The sequence below is a fragment of the Triticum urartu genome, chromosome 6 (genome assembly GCF_003073215.2).
Source record: "Triticum urartu cultivar G1812 chromosome 6, Tu2.1, whole genome shotgun sequence".
NCBI lineage: Eukaryota > Viridiplantae > Streptophyta > Magnoliopsida > Poales > Poaceae > Triticum > Triticum urartu.
Window position 1 is genome coordinate 285139269 of NC_053027.1, and position 23340 is coordinate 285162608.

Genomic DNA, 23340 nt, shown 5'->3' on the forward strand with positions numbered 1-23340 from the left:
ATTACCATATTCACTAACCCCGCCACTAAAAGTTTGGTTAAGTTTTGTGTGGATAAAGTATTCGAAGATCAAGGAGGTCTCGATATGAGGAGAAGGAGGAGAGGGAAGAGCTCAAGCTTGGGGATGCACAAGGCACCCCAAGTAAATATTCAAGGAGACTCAAGCGTCTAAGCTTGGGGATGCCCCGGAAGGCATCCCATCTTTCTTCAACAAGTATCGGTATGTTTTCGGATTCGTTTCGTTCACGTGCTATGTGCAAATCTTGGAGCGTATTTTGCATTTAGTTTTCATTTTTCTTTTATGCACCATGCTGGTATGAGATAGTCCATGGTTTATTTACAGAATGCTCATTGCACTTCACTTATATATTTTGAGTATGGCCTTGGGGCCTATTGGTGGCTGTCGGCAACCCCCGGACCGCGAGGTGTACCCATCTTTTATTAATGATATTCGTAGTCGTAGGAGCAGCTTCATAGTGTTTAATGATTGACACAAATTGCCCCATCATGAGCTGGAACATCCGTGGCTTAAACACGCCGGCATGACACGCAGTTGTCTGTGAAACGGCAGAAGCTCATAGGCTAGCCATCCTCTGCCTCCAGGAGACCAAAATCGAAACCTGGAGTCGCCCCCTGGTCAAGGACGTCGGTGGTGCAAGACTAATTGATTGCGTCGTGCTCCCCGCCTCCGGCACCAGGGGAGGGGCAGCAATCTTCTGGGACAGCTCTATTGTAGATGTGCAATTGCATGCCATCGGCCTCTTCTCCATCACTGCCCGCGTCACCCTGAGGTCAACATCAACAACGTTTTGGCTGACCACGGTGTACGGCCCCGTTGACGATGGTAGAAAGGACGAGTTCCTGGCAGAAATAGCTAGGACGGCGCCACCACCAAACGACCCATGGCTCATCAACGGCGATTCCAACCTCATTTACAAGGCTAGTGACAAGAATAATAGCAACATTAACCGTAGGATGATGGGCAAATTCCACGCGGTGATCGACGCCGCAGGCCTCCGGGAGATTAGATGCAAAAACCGCCGTTTCACATGGAGTAACGAGCGCGACGATCTGACCCTTGTTAGCATCGACAAGTTCTTCTGCAGCAATGCCTGGGACACTCTCTTCCCAACCTTCCTCCTGCACCCTGCTTCAACATCCTGCTCTGACCACTGCCCCCTTCTGCTCGCTGCAGCAACCGCACCAGGCCGACTGGCTCATTTCCGGTTTGAATCCTTCTGGCCACGTTTCCCCCATTTCCACGAAATGGTGCAGCATGCGTGGGATCACCCCGTTGCCTCTAGCTGTGCATACAAACGCATCCGTGTCAAGCTAGATAGGGCGGCAAAGGACCTCAAAATCTGGGCAAAGGGTTTCTTCAGCAACACTCGCCTTCAGCTGCAGATCGCAAATGAAGTTGTCCTCCACCTTGACACCGCCCAAGAACATAGGCAGCTTTCTGCCGGCGAGCTCGCTCTCCGGAAGAAGCTCAAGCTCCGCGTCCTCGGATTGGCGGCGATCGAGAGGGCCAGGAAGCGCCAGGCCTCGCGCATCACTTGGCTGCAGGCTGGAGAAGCCCGATCGACATTTTTTAGGCCAAAATCAACGCTAGGCGGCAGAAAAACTTCATCCATGCCATCCACATGCCAGATTCCACCGTCACGTCACACAACGACAAGGCTAGCGCCATCTACGGCCACTTCAGCTCCTCCCTTGGGGCGGCGCCAGCCAGAGACACCACCATTGCCTGGAAATTGCTCAATCTTCCATTGCTGCCGGCTGTAGGTCTAGATAACCCATTTTCAGAGGAGGAGGTTTGGTAGGCGATTTGTGCTTCTCCGCAGGAAAAGGCACTGGGCCGGATGGCTTCAACGGAACATTCTTCCGAGTATGCTGGTCGATCATTAAGCTAGACGTCATGCCAGTTTTTCACCATTTCTATCACCTAGCCAGAGGGGACGTGGTCGTCATCAACCGGGCAATGATCGTTCTCCTCCCCAAGAAGGACGGAGCGGCCGCGATCACGGACTATCGCCCGATTAGTCTGATCCATTCGATGGCGAAGCTAATCTCCAAGGTCCTCTCCATGAGGCCGGTGAAGGTGCTCCACACTATCATTTCTCTGGCGCAAACGACATTCCTCAAAACCAAATGCATCCATGATAGTTACCTCTATGTGCAAAACACCATTCGCCACCTCCACCGTCGCAGAACGCCGGCTCTGCTCATGAAGCTCGACACCGAGAAGGCGTTCGACATGGCCTCGTGGGACTACTTGCTAGATTTGCTATAGCAGCTAGGGTTTAGCGCGTGCTAGCGAGATTGGGTGGCCCTGCTCCTCTCCTCGGCGTCCTCGGCGGTTTCTTTGAACGGGGTGCCAGGCCGCCACTTTGCCCACCGTCGCGGTCTTCGCCAGGGCAACCCGCTCTCACTGTTTCTCTTCATCATCGCCATAGACCCTCTGCACCACCTGTTGGTGAAGGCGGTCGAGCTACAACTCCTACAACAGATACCTGGCCGCGATTTGAAGCTCAGGGTGAGTCTCTACGCTGACGACGCAGTTGTCTTCATCACCCCAACCCGTCGGGAGGTTGACGCTCTCCTGGGCAGCCTACGCCACTTCGAACGCGCTACAGGGTTAAGCACCAATACAGAAAAATCCACGGCATCGCCGGTCAGCTACAACAACCTAGACCTCGCACATGTGCTGCACAATTTCAGTGGCTCAATCGCCCCTTTTCCGATCAAATACCTGGGTCTGCCACTTATCATCGGCCGGCTTCGGCTAGTGCATCTGCAGTTCATCATCGATAGGATCAAAGCCCGGCTGGCGGGCTGGAAGAGAAACCTAATCCACATCGCGGGACGGCGCGTGCTGGTCCGCTGCGTTCTCAGCGCCATGCCGACCTTTGCACTCACCGTGCTGAAGGTGCCAAAAAAGAACCTCAAAGAAATTGACAGATGCCGCCTTCGTTTCCTTTGGAAGCAAGACAAGGAAATCTCTGGCGCAAGTTGCAAAGTTAGCTAGGCAGCGGTTTGCACTCCAACGGAAAATGGAGGCCTAGGAGTCCCTGACCTCTCGCGGTTTGGACGTGCCCTTCGCCTACGCTGGCCCTGGCTCGCATGGCACCACCCTAAGCGCCCATGGGTGGGCTCGGTCCTGCCTTGCAACGATGATGACCTCTCCCTCTTCACGGCGGCCACCTCGGTCAGTATCGGCGATGGCGCGACGGCGTCCTTCTGGCACTCTCATTGGATGGGGTCGGGCACGCTCGCCCAGCAATTCCCATGGTTGGTTCTGCATGCTCCGAGAAAGAACAGGATGGTGAAGGAGGCCCTGGCGGACGACAGCTGAATCAAGGACCTAGCCCATGGCCGTACTGAACATCTGATCCACGACATCCTGATCTTGCATAGATGGCTCCATGGCGTAGTTGGCGAACTACGTGCGGGAACCCCCGACTCCATCAGATGGATCCTCGAGCGGACGGGCGAATACTCGGCAAGATCAGCTTACCGGGTGCAATTCCAGGGCATGACGTCCTCGGTCTTCGGCAAGATCATATGGAGTGCTTGGGCCCCCAGGAAGATCAAGATGTTCGCTTGGCTCATGCTGCAAAACAGGCTGTGGTGCAACGACAAACTTCAACGCCGCGGCTGGAAGAACTAGTACTTCTGCCAGCTGTGCACTCCAAACCTTGAATCCTCGAAGCATCTGTTCTGGGAGTGCCCAATGGCCAAGGGTGTCTGGCAAAAGATAAGATCATGGACGGGCTGCGCCTCGCTAGCTCCAGCTACGAACTGGCAAGACCTCCATCACTCCTCCATTGCGTTGGCCGCCCTGGACAGGTCCGCACCAAGATGGCAAAAAGGCGCCAACACACTACTACTGCCGGTTTGCTCGGAGATATGGCAGGAATGGAACAACACCACCTTCAGGAAAAGCACCCCAAGGGCCTCCAACATCATCAGAAGGATCACAGACTGCATCGAGCTTTGGCGAGCCGCGAATGCATACTGCATTGAGAGCCCCTTCGGGGAACCACCATGAGATATAAACCCTAGTTTTTTTGTCACTTAAGGATTGCCGATCTGTGGCAAGCCCTTGGATCCCCTGGATCCTCTCTCCACCTTTTGTTTTCCCACTGCTTCCTGCTTATCAATGAAATGCCAGCGAAAAGCTGGATCTTTCAAAAAAAAGTTTGGATTGTCTGTTTCTCTTCACATAGAAAACCGTTGTTTGAAGAATGCTCTTTTGCTTCACTTATATTTATTAGAGCATTGTCTTTTGTAGAAAGAATTAAACTCTCATGCTTCACTTATATCTATTTAGAGAGTCAAAAGGAATTGGTTAATTGCATGGTTAGTCATAAAATCCTACATCAAACTTGTGGATCACCGAATATGATATGTTTGATTCCTTGCAATAGTTTTGCGATATAGAGATGATAATATGTGGAAGGTACTAGTAAAAGGTTGTGGTTAGTAAGAATATTGGTGTTAAGGTTTGTGATTCCCGAAGCATGCATGTATAGTCTCTCGTTATGCTATGATGTTGGAGCATGATTTATTATTGATTGTCCTCGTTATGAATGGCAGTCGGGGACGAGCGATGGTCTTTTCCTACCAATCTATCCCCCTAGGGGCATGCGTAGTAGTACTTTGCTTCGAGGACTAATAAACTTTTGCAATAAGTATATGAGTTCTTTATGACTAATGTGAGTCCATGGATTATACGCACTCTTACCTTTTCACAATTTGCTAGCCTCTACGGTACCGTGCATTGCCTTTTCTCACATCGAGACGTGGTGCAAACTTCGCAGGTGCATCCAAACCTCGTGATATGATACGCTCTATCACACATAAGCCTTATTATATCTTCCTCAAAACAGCCACCATACTGTAACATCCCAAAATTTTAAATTTTGGAATGTTATATTAAATAAATAGATTTGATTGATTGTTTGATTGTTGTGTGATTGATTGACTGAAAGTGAGTGAAATTCAAAACTTTTTGAAAGTTAAATGAGAGGGAATAAAAGGACTTTCCCAAACTTTCATTTTTTGCATTTATGATCTCCGTGAATTCAAATTCTTTTCAAATACAAAACCTTAGAGAGAAGATGACATGACTTCTTCCATTTAAATAAATGAAAAGGGTTTTTGAAAAGATTTGAATTTCATTTGGAAATATTTCAAATTCAGAAACTTCAAGCAACTCAATGATTTTCATGAGAGAAGATAAAATAACTTCTTCATAAACATATGAAATATGAGTTGGAAGTTTAAAAGAATCAAATTCAAGGTTCCTTTGAAATTATTTTCAATTTGGAGTTATTTGGTTTTATTCAAATTATTTTTCTCCAAAAATAAAATATATGGAAAATATGGTAAAATGATTCCCTACATTAGAAAATTGGAGAGAAATAAATTTGCATTTATTTTGGTATTTTTAAAATGATTTTATTAGGTTTTATTATAGCTGTAGCACTCTTTGCTTTATTTAAAAAATTGGAATTTATTTGATGCTACAATAATGTTCAAGCTGTAGAAAATCTTTTTTTGAAAATTTTGATATATAATATGCCTATATAAAATTTTATTTTATTTTTGTTATTTTTTTCTTCCTTTTCTGTTTCTTAAAAAACTGCACGTGCGCCTGGAACTAACTGTCGCCTACGTGCACAGCATAGTGGCATCGGGCGCCCCATCATTTTATTTTATTTTCTCCTCTCTCCTACATGGGCCAGGCCCAGCCAACTTTCTTTTGACTGAATTTTGTTTAGAAAAAAACTACAGTGCGCGGCCAGCTGAGACCTTTAGGCCCGTGCAAGGCGTTTAGCCTTTTTCTTCTCTGTTTCATTTATTTTTGTCTACGTTTAGTCCCACATTGCCTAGCCTTTAACCTTTAAGCCTCTTTTCCATCTATAAATAGAGACCCGTAGAGCCTTTAAAAATCATCTGATTCGGGTTAAATCAATATTTTGGTTTGACTAGATTCAAAAAAAATTCTCCTCTTTGGCGGGCGGGACTTCCGAAAGTTGTCTCCTCTCTCCGAAGTCGTCTTTTCTCTGCCTTATAAAGGTATTTTTTTCATTTTTTTCTTTTTATACTTTCATAGTTTATTATTTCTAGACTAGTACGATAGAATAATTAGATTATCAATTAGTCTCTGTATTTATACATTAGACCTAGAATTTTTTTAGCCGTGGCTATTTTTCTTCCGTAAAACAGCTTCGCCCTGATTTTTCAAATAGTCATAACTTTTTACTCATTCATCCAAATTAGATGAAACCAATGCCTATGGTTTTATCTTGTTTTCACCTATCCAGTGAACCTGTCACATCAACTTTTTTGAAATTTTAAAATTTCGAAATTTGTTCAGATTCATATTCAAACTTCTTTTGTTCATAACTTGAGTTTTATAACTCTGATTTAATTGATTATTTTTGCAAATCGAAGTTCTTGACCTAAACTTTCTGATAAGGCCAAATTCACTTAATTTTGATACTATTATAAATTATTTTCTGTTGCAAGAGTTATTTGCTTGGTTTTGAAGTTTTTTGAATTGTTTTCTTCGTTCTTTCCGATCTTTGGAGTGATTGCTTATGTGTGATTGCTATTGCTTGCTTATGATAGATTGACCGGACTGTGACGAATAGAACTATCAGGAGTTATGAGTGTGAATCATTTTCATCAACAATACGAGGCAAGTTCACACTTTGATCATATCCCTTCATTACCCAGTTTTTATGCATTAGTTTCAACCCTCAAACATTGCATGAATAGGATTGATAATATGTGGGTATTGGGAAGTAGTTGATGAGGTAGGAACCTATTGTCCTGCATTCAAACCTTGGGAGTTACTACTACGTTATGCTTATACTGTTATGCTATGCTCGTAGACATGGATTGGTTTGAGATAATTCAGGAAAGATGTGAGAGTTTAGTGTTAACTAAGGTTTAACTTAAGGTGGCTACTTTAATACACATCTGGGTGGATTGGTAGGGGCACCCTGGGGATATACCAGTGGACTTGCCCGGACACCTGGGGATATACCAGTGTTGTCCTAGGAGATCCCGGGGTTACCGTGTGATCATCCTATGGTTTGCCACTCAGGCTCAAAGGGATCATAAGATTATTCATGCTAGAAACTTCCGTGTGCAGCCACAGGCCATTATGGGCTCTGGCATAGTTGAGTAAGTTGTGTGAGCTCTTGAAGAGGTGGACTAGCAGATGTAGGGGGGTTGTAGGTGTACCGGTCTGCCCGGAGTAAAGAGTTAATGCTTCTGAAAGACTGTGTCTCGGTCATCCGTTTCTCAAACACCCTGCAGTGCGAGAAATACAACGGAGGAGATCGAGTCTTGTGGGGAAAATTGCACAAACCTCTGCAGAGTGTACAAACTAATCATGATTAGTCGTGTCCCCGGTTATGGACATCTTGAGTATCTGGATCTTGGATTATCGTATAGATCTCATCACGTTATCTAAATAATTTGTTTGGTTATTGATGTTAATTTGGGATTGAGTTGGAGGAACCTTCTCAATATTTATCAACCAACTTTGTAGTTAAATAAAATATATTCCTTTGCAGTAGGAAAAAATTGGCTTTTCGCAAAAATATTATAACCGTAGAGCTTTTCCACCAGCCATATATGCATGTAGTGATAGTTATTATTCATCTTTATCCTATGGTGTGAATTTGCCAGTACATTCAATGTACTGACCCTTTGTGGCTGTAACGTCTCATGTTGCAGGATTCTTACGACGAGTAAGTGATATGTTAGGGTTACGATTTCTACACTCAACTTTGCCGTTGGTGTTGATCGTAATCCACAACCTTGTTGTTACTTCCGCTATTTGGATTGAGGTAATAGTATTTACGTTACTTTATACATGTGATTTACCTCTGTTATAAATCCTCGAGTACTGTGTGTGTCAGCATACCGATCCAGGGATGACACTTAAGCACAAAGACTTGACCGTCTGAGGTCGGGTCGCTACACATACCTACCTATTATGGCTTTTCCATTGTCATTCCGAGATATATTGCCATGCAACTTCCACCGCTTCAGTTTGATGACTTGAGCATTCATTATTATATTCCTTTGCATGATCATATAGCTGACATAGTAGTTGTGGCTCAGCCACCGTTCATCATTTTTCATACATGTTATGCTACATAATTGCACATCCTAGTACATTGCCAGAGGCATTCATATAGAGTCATACTTTGTCATAGGTATCGAGTTGTAATTTTTATTTTCTTTTGAGTTATAAGTAAATAGAAGTGTGATGATCATCATTATCCATTTTTAGAGCAGTGCCCCAGTGACAAGAGGATGATGGAGACTATGATTTCCCCACAAGTCGGGATGAGACTCCGGACAATGAGAAAAAAAAGAAAAAGGGAAAAAAGAAAGAAAGAAAAAAGAAAAATAAAAAATAAACAAAGAGAGAAGGGGCATTGTTAGTATCCTCTACCACACTTGTGCTTCAAAGTAGCACCATGTTTTTCATTTGAAGAGTCTCCTATGTTGTCACTTTCATATACTAGTGGGAATTTTTCATTATAGTATTAGATGCACACCCACTTAGTTTTCATATTGAGCTCTCATACACTTATAGCTCTTAGTGAATTTGTTGCATGGCAATCCCTACTCCTCACGTTGATAACGATTGATGGGCATCTCCATAGCCCGTAGGTTAGCCACATCGATGTGAGACTTTCTTACTTTTTTATCTTCTTTATATTTACCCCTATCATCATACTCTATTCCACCCGTAGTGCTATATCCGTGGCTTACACTCATGTATTGCGTGAGAGTTGAAAAAGCTAAAGCGCGTTAAAAAGTATGAACCAATTGCTTGGCTTGACATCGGGGTTGTGCATGATAAATACTTTGTGTTAAGAAGACAGAGCATGACAAGACTATATGATTTTGTAGGGATAGCTTTCTTTAGCATTGATATTTTGAAAGACATGATTGTTTATTGGGATGCCTGAGTATTGATGTCTTTATGTCAAATTATAGACTATTGCTTTGAATCACTTATGTCTTAATATTCATGCCATGATTTGATATATGATCAAGTTTATACTAGGTAGCATTCCACATCAAAAATTATCTTTTTTTATCATTTACCTACTCGAGGACGAGCAGGAATTAAGCATGGGGATGCTGATACGTCTCCGTCGTATCTATAATTTTTGATTGTTTCATGCCAATATTATTCAACTTTTACATACTTTTGGCAACTTTTTATATGATTTATTTGGACTAACTTACTTATCCAGTGCCCAGTGCTAGTTCCTGTTTGTTGCATGTTTTTATTTCACGGAAAATCCATATCAAATGAAGTCCAAACGAGATAAAAATTTATGAAGAATTATTTTGGAATATATGTGTTTTTTAGGAGGTGGAATCAACACAAACGGGGGCCCACAATGCCCACAACCCACCAGGGAACGCCAGGCACCCCCTGGCGCGCCTAGATGTCTTGTTCCTTCCTCGAAGGTTGGTTTGGGCCCTTCTTCTGGCGCAAGAAAGATAATTTATGGCAAAAAATCGGGTAAAAATTTCAGCGCAATCGGACTTACGAAGCTCCGGGAATATAAGAAACGGTTTTCAGCCAAATCTAGGGAACGCGAAACAGAAGAGAACAGAGAGGGAGATCTAATCTCGGAGGGGCTCCCGCCCCTCCGCCGCCATGGAGACCAAGGACCAGAGGGGGAATTCTCCTCCCCATCTAGGGGGAGGCCAAGGAAGAAGAAGTAGGGGGCTCTCTCCCCCTTGCTCCCGGTGGCGCCGAAGTGCCGCCGGGGCAACGGTCAAGACGGTGATCTACATCAACAATCTTGCTACCGTTAACACCAACTCTCTCTCCCCCTCTATGCAGCAGTGTAACACCTCTTGTCCCACTGTAATCTCTACTTAAACATGGTTCTCAACTCCATATATTATTTCCCAATGATCTATGGTTATCCTATGATGTTTGAGTAGATCTGTTTTGTTATGTGGGTTAATCGTGATCTTGGTTGGTATGATTGTATATTTTATTTATGGTGTTGTCCTATGGTGCCCTCCGTTCTCGTGCGAACGTGAGGGGCCCTCCCCCCCCCCACTGTAGGGTGTTGCAATATGTTCATGGTTCGCTTATGGTGGGTTGCGAGAGTGACAGAAGTTTAAACCCGAGTAGGTGGGCTATGGCGTATGGGATAAAGAGGACTTGATACTTAATGCTATGGTTGGGTTTCACGACCTTAATGATCTTTAGTAGTTTTGGATGCTTGCTAAAGTTCCAATCATAAGTGCATATGATCTAAGTAGAGAAAGTATGTTAGCTCATGCCTCTCCCTAATATAGAATTGTGAGAATGATTACCGGTACTTGTTATCAATTGTCTAGGGAAAAATAACTTTCTATTGACAAAAACCCTTTTACTAAACACCTAACTTTTATTATCTTGCAAATTACTTCTAGTTTTATTCTTGCAAAGTAGTTCTAGCATCACACCTACAAACTAGTTTCATACTTGTTTTCGGTAAAGCAGATGTCAAGTGTGCGTAGAGTTGTATCGGTGGTCGATAGAACTTGAGGGAATATTTGTTCTGCCTTTAGCTCCTCGTTGGGTTCGACACACTTATTTATCAAAGAAGGCTACGAACAATCCCCTACACTTGTGGGTTATCAGCGGCTGGATCCACCGGGTGAGAAAAGTCTCGAGCAGATCCATGCCATTCACACCGGTATTCACAACTCCGACCAGGGCGGTGGCCAAGATGTCAACCTCCGTCTTCTCCTCCTTCGCCATCGAAAGGGACTCGGGGGCCCTCACCCTCTCTGCCGAGTACGGTGGGAGGCCCAACTAGTTGTGGGCACTGGCGACATCCCTGCAATAGAACCATGTCCCCTCTAATACGTCTCCAATGTATCTATAATTTTTTATTGTTCCATGCTATTATATTATCTGTTTTGGATATTTAATGGGCTTATTTATACACTTTTATATTATTTTTGGGACTAACCTACTAACCCAAGGCCCAGTGCAAATTGTTGTTTTTTTGCCTATTTCAGTGTTTCGCTGAAAAGGAATATCAAACGGAATCCAAACGGAATGAAAGCTTCGGGAGAGTTATTTTTGGAACAAACGTGATCCAGGGGACTTGGAGTAGACGTAAAGAAAGGAGCGAGGCGGCCACGAGGCAGGGAGGCGCGCCTGCCCCCTGGGCGCGCCCCCACCCTCGTGGGCCCCTCGCAGCTCCACCGACCTGCTTCTTCCTCCTATATATATCCATATACCCCGAAAACATCCAGAAGCACCATGAAACCCTATTTCCACCGCTGCGACCTTCTGTACCCAAGAGATCCCATCTTGGGGCCTTTTCCGGAGCTCCGCCGGAGGGGGAATCGATCACGGAGGGCTTCTATATCAACACCATAACCTCTCTGATGATGTCTGAGTAGTTTACCATAGACCTTCGGGTCCATAGTTATTAGCTAGATGGCTTCTTCTCTCTCTTTGGATCTCAATACAAAGTTCTCCTCGATCTTCTTGGAGATCTATTCGATGTAACTCTTTTTGCGGTGTGTTTTGTCGAGATCCGATGAATTGTGGGTTTATGATCAAGTTTATCTATGAACAATATTTGATTCTTCTCTGAAATCTTTTATGTATGATTGGTTATCTTTGCAAGTCTCTTCAAATTATCAGTTTGGTTTGGCCTACTAGATTGATCTTTCTTACAATGGGAGAAGTGCTTAGCTTTGGGTTCAATTTTGTGGTGTCCTTTCCCAGTGACAGCAGGGGCAGCAAGGCATGTATTGTATTGTTGCCATCGAGGATAAAAAGATGGGGTTTATATCATATTGCTTGAGTTTGTCCCTCTACATCATGTCATCTTGCCTAATGCATTACTCTGTTCTTATGAATTTAATACTCTAGATGCATGCTGGATAGCGATCGATGTGTGGAGTAATAGTAGTAGATGCAGAATCATTTTGGTCTACTTGTCGCGGACGTGATGCCTATATACATGATCATGCCTAGATATTCTCATAATTATGCACTTTTTTATCAATTGCTCAATAGTAATTTGTTCACCCGCCGTAATACTTATGCTATCTTGAGAGAAGCCACTAGTGAAACCTATGGCCCCCGAGTCTATCTTTTATCATATAAGTTTCCAATCTATTTTACTTTGCAATCTTTACTTTCAATCTATATCATAAAAATACCAAAAATATTTATCTTATTATCTCTATCATATCTCACTCTCGTAAGTGACCGTGAAGGGATTGACAACCCCTTTATCGCGTTGGTTGTGAGGTTCTTATTTGTTTGTGTAGGTACGAGGGACTTGTGTGTAGTCTCCTACTGGATTGATACCTTGGTTCTCAAAAACTGAGGGAAATACTTACACTACTTTGCTGCGTCACCATTTCCTCTTTAAGGGAAAACCAATGCAGTGCTCAAGAGGTATCAAGAAGGATTGTTGGCACCGTTGCCGGGGATATCTACGCACAAGTCAAGACATACCAAGTATGCATTACAAACTCTTATCCCTCGCATTACATTATTTGCCATTTGCCTCTCATTTTCCTCTCCCCCACTTCTAAAACGTTTTTCAAAAAACCTTTGCCTTTTCTTCGCCTTCTTCCCGTATGTCTTTTTGTTTGTGTTTCCATGTGCCTTCTATTTTCTTGCATCTTTGCTTGCTAAAAATCTATTGATATGGATCCACTTAAAGTGTTCTACTTGGATCATCTTCGGTCCTTATGCGCTCGTGCTGAAACCCCAACTAGCCTAGTTGATGGGAAATCTTTAGATGAGCATGCTCATTTTGTGCGTCACCATTTGTCTGAAAAAGGGAAACTCTTATGGGATCAAATAAACAGATTGTTGTGTTATGCTTGGAATCTTTGTGAAATTTATGATTTTACTTGATTCTCTAAGAACCCTAAAAAAACACCTTCCCTGCCTATGTGAGTTTAATGAAAATGAAATCTTATCTTCTTATGCAAAGGGTGTTTATAGTTACTACGATATCGAACAAATTGAAGAATTTGTTGCTTTTAAGGGTGCTTATGAAGTTGCTTCTTTGATTGAAAAGTATGATATTACTCTCTAAAAATCTGAAAATCTTGACATACTTAAATATTGCTATGAAAACTATGCTCACAATGCCTATGTTAAGGAATTTATTGAGAGAATGACCGTTGCTTTGGAAGAAAATAATGATATGCACGAATCTATAGATAATTATGATTCTGATGATTTGATTGAAATATCACTTGATGAACATGATGGTTGCTATTCTTATAGCCATGATGCCAATATTTATGAAGATGAGTTTGCTATAGTTCCTTATGTTAAACATAAGATCGTTGCTATTGCACCCATACTTGATAGTTCCTTCGATGAAAAGCATGATTGCAATGATGTTATCATAAATTATCTTAATGTCAATTGTGTTAATGATATGCAAAACCTCAAGCTTGGGGATGCTAGTTTTGCTATGACTACTATTTGTTGCAATGATCATGATTGGGGTGATTCTTCTTTTGATCTTGAAAATTTATTTAAGCCCCATGATGAATATGAGATTGATAATGGTGTTTGCAATAATATTGAAAGTGGGTTTGGAAGAGTGTCAACCTTAGATCACACATATTTGAAGAATGTTCAATCTTATGAAGTTTTTGATAAAAGTGGGTTTGGAGAGGTCATGACTTTAGTTAATGTTAATCCCACTATTTTGAAAGAGTGTCAACTTTGCATACATGTGGATCATGCTAAGAATATGTTTTGTGATAGCTATATTGTTGAATTTGCTTATGATCCCACATGTAATTATTATGAGAGAGGAAAATATGGTTGTAGAAATTTTTATGTTACTAAATTACCTCTCGTCATGTTGCGATTGCTATTGTTTCCTTTTTCTTCCATGTATATGCTAGTTTTTGTTTGTTTTGATAATTTGTTTACTTATAAAATGCCTATGCATAGGAAGTATGCTAGACTTAGATGTGTTTGTCACGTGTTTCATGATGCTCTCTTTGTGCTTCAATTCCTGTCTTTCATGTGAGCATCATCAAAATTGTCAATGCCTAGCTAGCGGCGTTAGACGATAACGTTTGTTGGGAGACAACCCAATTTTATTTTTGTTTCTTGATTTTTGGCTCTGTTTAGTAATAAATAATTCATCTAGTCTCCATTTAGACGTGGTTTTATATTTTTAATTAGTGTTTGTGCCAAGTAGAACCTTTGAAAAGATTTGGGGAAAGTTTTTGCGATCTTCCTGTTAAAAAGGAAACTTTAGCGCTCACGAGATTTGCTGCCATTTTTATTAGAGAGTGAGATTAGGTTAATTCTTTTTGCAGATTATTAATAGACAAATTCCTCACGTCCACTAATTTATTTCAGAATTTTTAAGGTTACAGAAGTATTCAAAACCTACAGATTACTACAGACTGTTCTGTTTTTGACAGATTATGTTTTTCATGTGTTGTTTACACCTATGACTAGTATTGAAGGGTATGAACCATAAAGAAGTTGAAATACAGTAGATTTAACATCAATTTCTAATCCTAATGTCTCAGTTGATAGTCTCCGCGGTTAAGTTTCATCCCATCAACACCGGTTTATTTTCGTCCTCCCTCCCACCTCCCACGTCCCAGCGATTCCCTCTGAACCCGCGAACCAAAAAAATAACAATGCACCCACAAGGTCCACGCGGCAAACCTCCGATCGATCCTAAAAAAACAGTGAAAAAAATCTATGAAAAAAACCCTACGAAAATTAACGAGTCCCTCGCACGTACGAGCGATTCATCCTGCCCTCAAGCACTCGCACGCACGAGTCGTTCGCCGCCGTCATCCGTCCCTACGTCCCCGTCGCTCATTCCCTTCGCCGCCGCCGATCTCACTGGGAAAAACCCGCCAGATCTCGCCTCCACGTTACAGAATCGGCGACCGATCTCCTGGACACAGCGCCGCCGTCGTGCGATCTGCGAACTGACGCAGACGCACAACAACGACGCCGCCGCCGATCTCACTAGAAAGACCCTGCCGGATCTCGCCTCCATGTTACGGAACGGGCGCCACGGTTCTGAATCACCGCCGCAGACGCATTTCGGTTTCAACCCCAGGTATGCTGTACGGGATCAAACAAACAAAACTCAATAATCTGTAGAGCTCAAACAAATCTGGGGTTAAACAAATCGATAGGAGTGCACGCCCCAGGTATGCTGTACACGGATTCTCTTTGTAATGTCGTTGTGTAGAGGTCAAACAATTCTGGGGTTCAATCCAATGACGCCCCATATTGACTGAAGTTCTGTAACATGTACTGACTGAAGTTCAGTCAAATGACGCCTCATATTGATCCCTGTTCTGTGACATGTATAGCATAAATCTCAGCAAGTTGCCCTTATGGACCGAAGTCCTGTACAATAGCGAGCTGCCCTTGTGATCTTCGACAGCCTTTAGAACTGTTGCAGTTTTGCTTGATCTCGCTGCAATCAGATGAACAGTTTGTGTTAGCATTTTGAATTTTAAACATGTAATAAGGAGCAATCAGATGAACAGTTCATGTTTGCAAAGTAGCAGAGTCTGTTAGACATGTCTTTCTTTTTTGACCTCTACATCAAAACTCATATATCAAAGTAGCAGTCTGTTGGACATATATGCCCTTATGGACTGACTTTCTGTACAATAGGACTGTTGGAATTTCATGTGATCGGTTTGCAATCAGACGAACAGTTGATGTTAGCATTATTAAGATGTAAGCAGCAAAGTCAGTTTACAAGTATTTGCTAATAACCTAAGGCTGTTGGACATGTCTTTTTTTTATATAGTTACATATGGGGAATCCACACAGCAAGCCAACGGAGCAGACTGACATCATCACATGTACCTCCAGGTATATGTCCAACTATAAATTGTGCTATACATGTCAAACACCATCCCAGGAGACTGAATGTGTTGTAGGCCCAATGGAGGCGACAAATGTTAACTACTATAACCAAGGGATTATACCCGTAGCCAACATGTTGACAAAATTTACCCAAGTAGTCCAGCTATAAGGCTGTGCAAAATTACAGAGCTTAATTTTATGTGATCAATCATACCTAACAGACTTGGGCACGACCGAGTCTAATGGATCAAGCATGTGACTTGTAGGAGTCCATATTACTCCCTCGGAACGGGTGATAGTTGAACAGACCGATGGTGATAGACTGATAGCACATATGATACTCCAGGTATATATGTACCTCCTGGTATATGTTCAACTACAAATTTTGCTATACATGTCGAGCACCATCACAGGAGACTGAATGTGTTGCAGACCTGATGGATGGGACAAATGTTGACGACTATAACCCAGAGATTATACCCGTAGCTGATGAAGTTGACAAGATTTACCCAAGTAGTCCAGGTATTAAGGTTGTGCAAATATACAGAGCTTAATTTTATGTGTTTTATGTGATCAATCATACCTAACAGACTTGTGACTTGTAGGAGTCCATATTATTCCCTCGGAACGGATCATAGTTGAACAGACCGATGGTGATAACACATATGTTCATCAACCTTCCCATCTGATTTCGGGTAGGTATTCTTTTGCTGAAGGGTTAACACCATGTGCCTACAACTTTGCCTTATTTCGGACCAATATTTGTTATGTTTACATGACGCAGACAACCGTCCGATCTAACTCCTATATAATGGAGATACGTTGCCGGCTCCTAGTAATCTGACACAAAATTATGCGACAAATGTACCACAAAGTTCAAATGGTATTACCTCATACATCTTGGATCTGATCTAATTTGTGCTTAAGGTGGTTTATTTTCATACATTAACCTAGCTTATGGCTTTTATGTTGTTCCATTAGCTGTACATGCTCCTGGTCGTGATGCCTTGGAGGTTTTACCTGTGTCTGATGCAACATCCGATCACATGAAGACAGGAGCTGTCATGAAAAAAAACTTAACAGGCGAAAAGAGGGAGCAGAAAAACGCCCGGAGGCGAGCTGCTTATCGGAAGAAAAAATGATGGTACGGTCAAACTCCAAGATGAAAATCAACCTTCCTTTCCAATGACAGGTATTATTAATTAATGTTTAGTAAATACGATAAAAAAAATACCTCGTACTTTTCCTGCCTCAACTACTCTCACATCTGGCATCTTTAAAGACATAATAACTAGCTGGCATGCAACGTAATAACGAGGAAAAGAGGCAGGAGAATGTTCCACGGCATCCTCTCAGTGATATCACTGATGCTAATCGACCATCCTCTATGGACCTTGACAAAAAAAGAGATGATAAAGGCTCGGAGGCGAGCTGCTTATCGAAAGAAAAAAGAGGAGGCTAACGTCAAGCGACAAGATGAAAATCTATCTGCCCTTACGATATCAGGTAAGAATGTTTTTATGTGTCGGCACTGCGATGATAGTATATATACTCCCTCCATTCCAGAATATAAGGTTAATATCGTACGAAAAATGATGATGGTACCATGAATGTACAAGCAGACGTGCAAAAAGTTCCCCTATCCCCTCTCGGTGATATCACTAATGGGTATCAAGAATGAATGTAGGCTCTAAAGGGTCAAAGTATGCATGCTCCTGAGAAGGAGAAGTTCTTTATTATCTTGCATGTACTTTCACCAGAACGATTGTTTTGGTTATACCTCACTGACCAATGATAAAAGATGTTGAATTGCAGTATTGTATTTTCCTTCTCCCTTTTATTAGGTTATAATATGTTCATGGACATAATTTTGAAGATTATAAGATGGTATTTTTTTTCATAATTCCACAATACTCAGCCCATCTTATTATTGCATAAGATTGCATTATTTCAACGTTGTGGTCTACTATATCAAGTTTTGTTATTGCCTTTCCAGCCAGATACTTTGTTTTCCACTATGATCCAGAGTTTGCCACAAGCAGTGCGAGTGTCTAATATTCGGTTTCATCCATTCAGCTTGATACACTATTAGTATATATACTCGTGTGTGTGTTCTGCTGCAGATTGATACAATAAAGCAGCATAATTGAATTCAGGCCTTTCTTGCTGTAACTTCACATATCCCGATTTCTGAGAATTCACTAACATAATGCCTTCTATTACAGGAGCGTTGTATTTTTTCTGTAGAATAATGCCATCAACGCGAATGCTAGGCCCAGTTTCACTCATAAAGTGACACAAGTACACTTGCTTTCAATCAAACAAGTACTCACATGACTTGACATCTATAGTTATGTCGAATTGTTGAACCTATTTGGTGAACTATATAAGTGGTCTTCTCCTTGGGAATTTGAATGCAGTTCTCTACCGGGCATTAGGTTTACATATGCGGTAGTAGTTATTAGAAAAGGCATTCCTATCTCCTGCTCAAGGCAAGTCCATCCATTGGGTTGGAATATATTTCAGTTTTCTCTAAAAAATATAGTTAATTTACAAGTTATGTAAATTTCATTTCCTGGTGTAAGGTTCGGGCATTGTGAAGTATATGGCATTAACGAAAACATTATTGTGTTCAATCATGTAGGAATTTAAAAGGAGAAGTTTCCATACAAGATTATTAGCAGAGCAGGTTGTTATTTGTATTTCATAAAAGATTTAATTCAATCGAACAAGTACCCACATGTCCTTGTGATCAACCTGTTCATGCAATGAAGACAATCATTCATGCTCGTAATCTGGTAAAGGGTAGTGTAACAATGGATACAATAGCAGTCTTAATATGCTGACCAGACAATGAAAACCGAACCATACCATAGTATAAGCGTCATGCGAGAGGATCAATAAAACATTACTGTTGAAATGAGTAGAGATGTTTTACCTGTAGAATGTAGACTGTATTTGTACACTGCATATGATCTGACCACGGCAAATAGGAGTCCAAATAGAATAACCCACATGAAGCTCCAGCCGACTGAGAAGGCAACATGTTTGGCTGCAAGGATTTTATAAACAGCATTAGGCTAGCACTGGAGTGTGATATCAAATGAAAGTGTGATATAGTTTCAGTTGCTAGCTGATAACATTATCAAAAGGTGTATGATTATTAGATTGGTAACAACCAAATTCTTTATCCTGGAATGTTCCATTGATTTCAATAGCTTATAGAAGGGAGAAGTCAACAGAGAGCACTTACATAGGTTCCATTTTTTTATGTGCATATCATAGGTTCCATTGGTTTCCATCTCTTTTGGGAAGCTGCTCGTTAACTTGTTTCACATAAAATCCCTTCATGAAAAACAAGAATTGTTTAATATAAGATGGAGCAGTACTGTTTTCATGTTTCAGAACATGACTAATGATCCATGACAGTTTTCATGTTGTCAGTAGTCTTTCTGTAATGGCTACATCATCCTTCTTTTGGACCATTACTTGATTGTACTTGAATATCAATTGACAAAAATATGTACCTCTCAGTGTATTTGAAACTTAGCGATGATGTCCCTTTTAGATGATTGCAGGTTTATTTACTTTGCTATGCTTCCACTCCTTTTTTCAACTGCATTTCAGAATATGTGGTTTTTGTAGCTCCATTTCTAAAACCTATGATGACTATGCTCCTCCTGAAAATATGTTATTTTTTGTTGTTTGTTTCGTGTGTTATATATTAACATATTAAAATTTTGTTCCATGTGTTATATAACATTTTCAAATAGCAACATTTTGTTTCTCTTTTTCGAATAGTATATTTGTTGCATATCAGTACATATCTACTGAAAGTCTGAAACTGCAAAGCCAAGAAAACACAATAATATGTGATAGAAAGAGCGTTGTTACCATGTCAAAAACAAGTAAGTTTGCACCAGCTACCAGCAGGCACTCGGTAGATTCCGTTAAGCCCTTTTCTGCAGCCGTGACCAGAGATTATCACAAGGACCAGCTCCTCTCACATTAGCTCCACCCTATCAGTTGGAAGTGCAAAAGAAAAAGGGCTTCATACAGTTGTGTGGCTGTTGATACAAAGATAACTAAATCAAACATCAGTTTGGTAGAAATTCTACATTGCTACTGTACTGAATATTTTAATATCATATACAATACCATAGTTACTCACTTTTAACTGCATATCCATGAACCCACTTATGAAGCATATCAGAAAGTTTATCAACCAAACAAAGGAATTAACTTTCAGTTTTAACACACTCAAAATTACTTCAAGATCAGAGCTTTCCCATTTAGCGGCTCATCTGCTAACACTTCAAACACTGCGAGTGAATCATCACTGCAAGTCTGCAAGTTAGTCTTACAAATACTTCGTCATCGTCGCATGAATCCACTAGACTGGAGTTTGTTTAATCATCATTGCATGAATTGCAAGTTAGTGTTCAAAATAAAGTGTAGATTCATACACACCATTAAATCCTAGGGTCGTTGATTGCAAGGACGTATACATCTACAACTTCAACTCGGTTCTTGTTATCTAACTTTTTTTAGCTGAACTTATCTGACTAATAATAATACAACGTAAAGTAACCTTTGACCATCCTTCTGAATTATACTGCAAGTCTGGTAGGCGATATTTTGTTGAGCATGTAGACAAAAGCTGTACCTTGCGAGGCACAAGCCTTTTCTCCATGGCCTCATGGAGCTAAATTATGAGCATTGCCTGACTAACTTCATCACGGGACACAATCAGAGCATCCCCATACTCTAGGTAATTGAAGTTCGTTCTCATCTTCTATTTCACACATATCAATTGTGTCTGCCCCAGATCGTTTGGCATTAGATGATTGTAAGGATTTCAAGTGACTTTAATAAGTTCATCTTCCGGAATGAATCTATCAGTTCACCACACACATGTACTCTTGTACTAAAAACAGAACAATCTAAAAGTATACACGTTAGAGCCGCAGAGGGGCACCTAGCTAGACAGGGCATTACAGAATATCCAAAATAAGTTTGCAACCGGGATGAATCGAGATGTATGCACGTGCCATGAGATTGGTTGGAGAAGATTGACGAAGGAGAACTATTGGACATGGTGGAGGGGCTGCAGTAGTCCATCTGCTTGCCGGCGCTGTCGAAGATGAGGACGCCAAGGTCCGCCTCGCAGAGCATGGCGAGCTCCTGCGCCTTCTTCAGCAGCCCGGCTCTGCTCTTGCCGAAGATGGACTGCCTGGAGACATTGTTGGACCGTCCCAACAGCTACGTGGCCGGCGTGACTAGCGGCCGAATCCTGCTGCTCACCGCGGCAGATGTGCGGTCCGGTTGCTCACCGGAGAAGACCCTCTCTCCAGCTACATCGCCGGCGCAAAGAATAACGGCCAGGCCTTCTGCACCTCCCGGCCGGCGGCCGGATCCGGCTGCTCACCGGGCCAGATGTGCGGTCCCGCTGCTCACCGGAGATATCGCGGTGGAGGGGATGGGGTGCGGCGGGAAGTTGAGGGGAGGCAGCAGATCCAAGCCAAGACGGTGATCTATAGCTGCGGCGTCGCCGCAGCGCCGTAGCCGGGAGAGATGGCTGCGGCGACATGTGCGGGGGAGAGTGAGATGTGAGTGAGTGCGGCGGAGAGAGATGTGAGTGTGCCCGATCAGTGAGCGAGTGAGAGCCGTCTTGACTTCTTTTATATATGTATTTTTTAAAAGGACAACCAGGCTGCGTTGCATTTGCTCAGAAAAACAGGATTTTTTTTAAGTAAATAATGAGGAGACCACAAGAATGTACAGTATATCTTATACATGGAATATACAAATAAAGGTTTTTCATACTTATAAACTTCCCAAAATCTAAAAAGTGGTTGCACGCTAACTGGAGAGAATGAGCGGCCGGGCTTTTTTATCATGCATGAGTTGTATTTTTATCTGTTAGTGCATGTCGTTATCAATATTTAATGTATTCACACTGATTAGTCCAATTTGAAAGAAACAGATTCACGTATAATTATTTTGGTTTTCTAAATTTTTAAAAAGCCATATCTTTCAAACCGCGCGCCGGAATTCAGATCCGTCTTCACTGTTAAATTCTTTGCGACGAGATCTTTGAAACTAGATCTTCCATGAGTATGTTTCGATGAAATTTTTTTGATGCCAACTTTGACGCTATATTGTACAACTTCAGTACTACTTTGTGCAAGTTTAGTACTGCATGGTGCAATTTTTTTAAACCCAGTTTTTTGGAGTTGCATCCACAGTAGTTGTAGTTGCACACATAGTAGTCCTAGTTGGCACACGCATGGCCACAGAGTTGCATAATCTGGTCCGCATAGTCGCATATGAATTGTCATAGCTTGTAATATAGTCTAGTTGCACACACATTGATGTTTAGTTGGCTTGTAACGTAGTCTAGTTGCACACACATCGGTGTTTAGTTGGCAGGAATACTAGTTGCACACATATGCTTAGTTGGCTTGTAATATAGTCCAGTTACACACACATTGATGTTTAGTTGGCAAGACACTAGTTGCACACGCATTGATATTTAGTTGGCAGGACTAGTTACACACACATATACTCAGTTGACGCGGCAATGTATTCTAGTTGCACAATGCAGTACTTTAGTTGCACCATATAGCACCAAAGTTGGCATTAAAAAAATTCGTCGAAACATACCCATGCGGGATCTAGTTTCGAAGATCTCGTTACGATGAATCCAAAGATGAAAACGGATCTGAATTCCAACGTGTGGTTTAAAAGATGTGATTTTTTAAAGATTTAAGAGGCGAAAATAAATGTATTTCACAGACTAGTCTGTACGCATTTAATGTTAACGAAAACATCCACTAACTGACAAAAAAGACACACACTAGGTAATTACTATTTATAGATTATTAGAGACCAAAACTTGCAATTTTAGGCCGGCCGCTCGCAAAGTGTAGCGAGCAGCCGGCCGCTCGCTAGACCGGTCCTATAAATTTAGTTTAGAATATCACACAAATAAACATAGTTTTAAGAGAAAAAACTGAATATACTTTAATCGTTCCAACATCATCTTCTTAAAACGAAAAAAATGAGGTGTCTTAAACTCGCCATGCAAACGATTTGGTTTTTGTGTTGGACTGCTTGCGGTTGTTGAGATGTGTCGGACGATTTCTCTATGTATATATAAATAACTTAAAAGGATTCAAGAAATTGCGGATAAATGACTACTTTTTATATAAAGGGAAAATCGGATGTTTGCTCCTAGAGAAATGTAACACACTTTTTTATAATGAGAAATACCACATACCTAAATAGTAGAGATTCCCGAAAATAATCATCAATAGGTGATTTAGAATGAGCCTACAATTTATTAAGATTGGCATGGCATTCACTCTACTATAAAGCACCATACATCTCATTCGGTTAAAAACGGACACCGCTTATTTC

At 41.7% G+C, this 23340-nt stretch overlaps 2 long non-coding RNA genes across 4 annotated transcripts; one reads left to right on the forward strand and one right to left on the reverse strand.

Moving 5' to 3' along the window:
• Positions 1 to 14758: 14758 nt before the first annotated feature.
• LOC125513257 lies at positions 14759 to 18850 on the forward strand. Of its 3 annotated transcripts, XR_007285828.1 has the most exons (4): positions 14759 to 15151; positions 15860 to 15924; positions 16185 to 16264; positions 16351 to 18850. It is a non-coding gene; the product is annotated as an uncharacterized LOC125513257 (long non-coding RNA). The 3 variants fall into 3 exon arrangements; XR_007285827.1 differs by having other exon boundaries at positions 16185 to 18850; XR_007285829.1 differs by lacking the exon at positions 14759 to 15151 and having other exon boundaries at positions 15525 to 16264; positions 16351 to 16440; positions 16524 to 18850.
• LOC125513256 lies at positions 15167 to 21582 on the reverse strand. Its single transcript, XR_007285826.1, has 4 exons — positions 19813 to 21582; positions 19172 to 19263; positions 18857 to 18970; positions 15167 to 15517 (listed from the first exon to the last, which is right to left on the reverse strand). It is a non-coding gene; the product is annotated as an uncharacterized LOC125513256 (long non-coding RNA).
• Positions 21583 to 23340: the final 1758 nt, after the last annotated feature.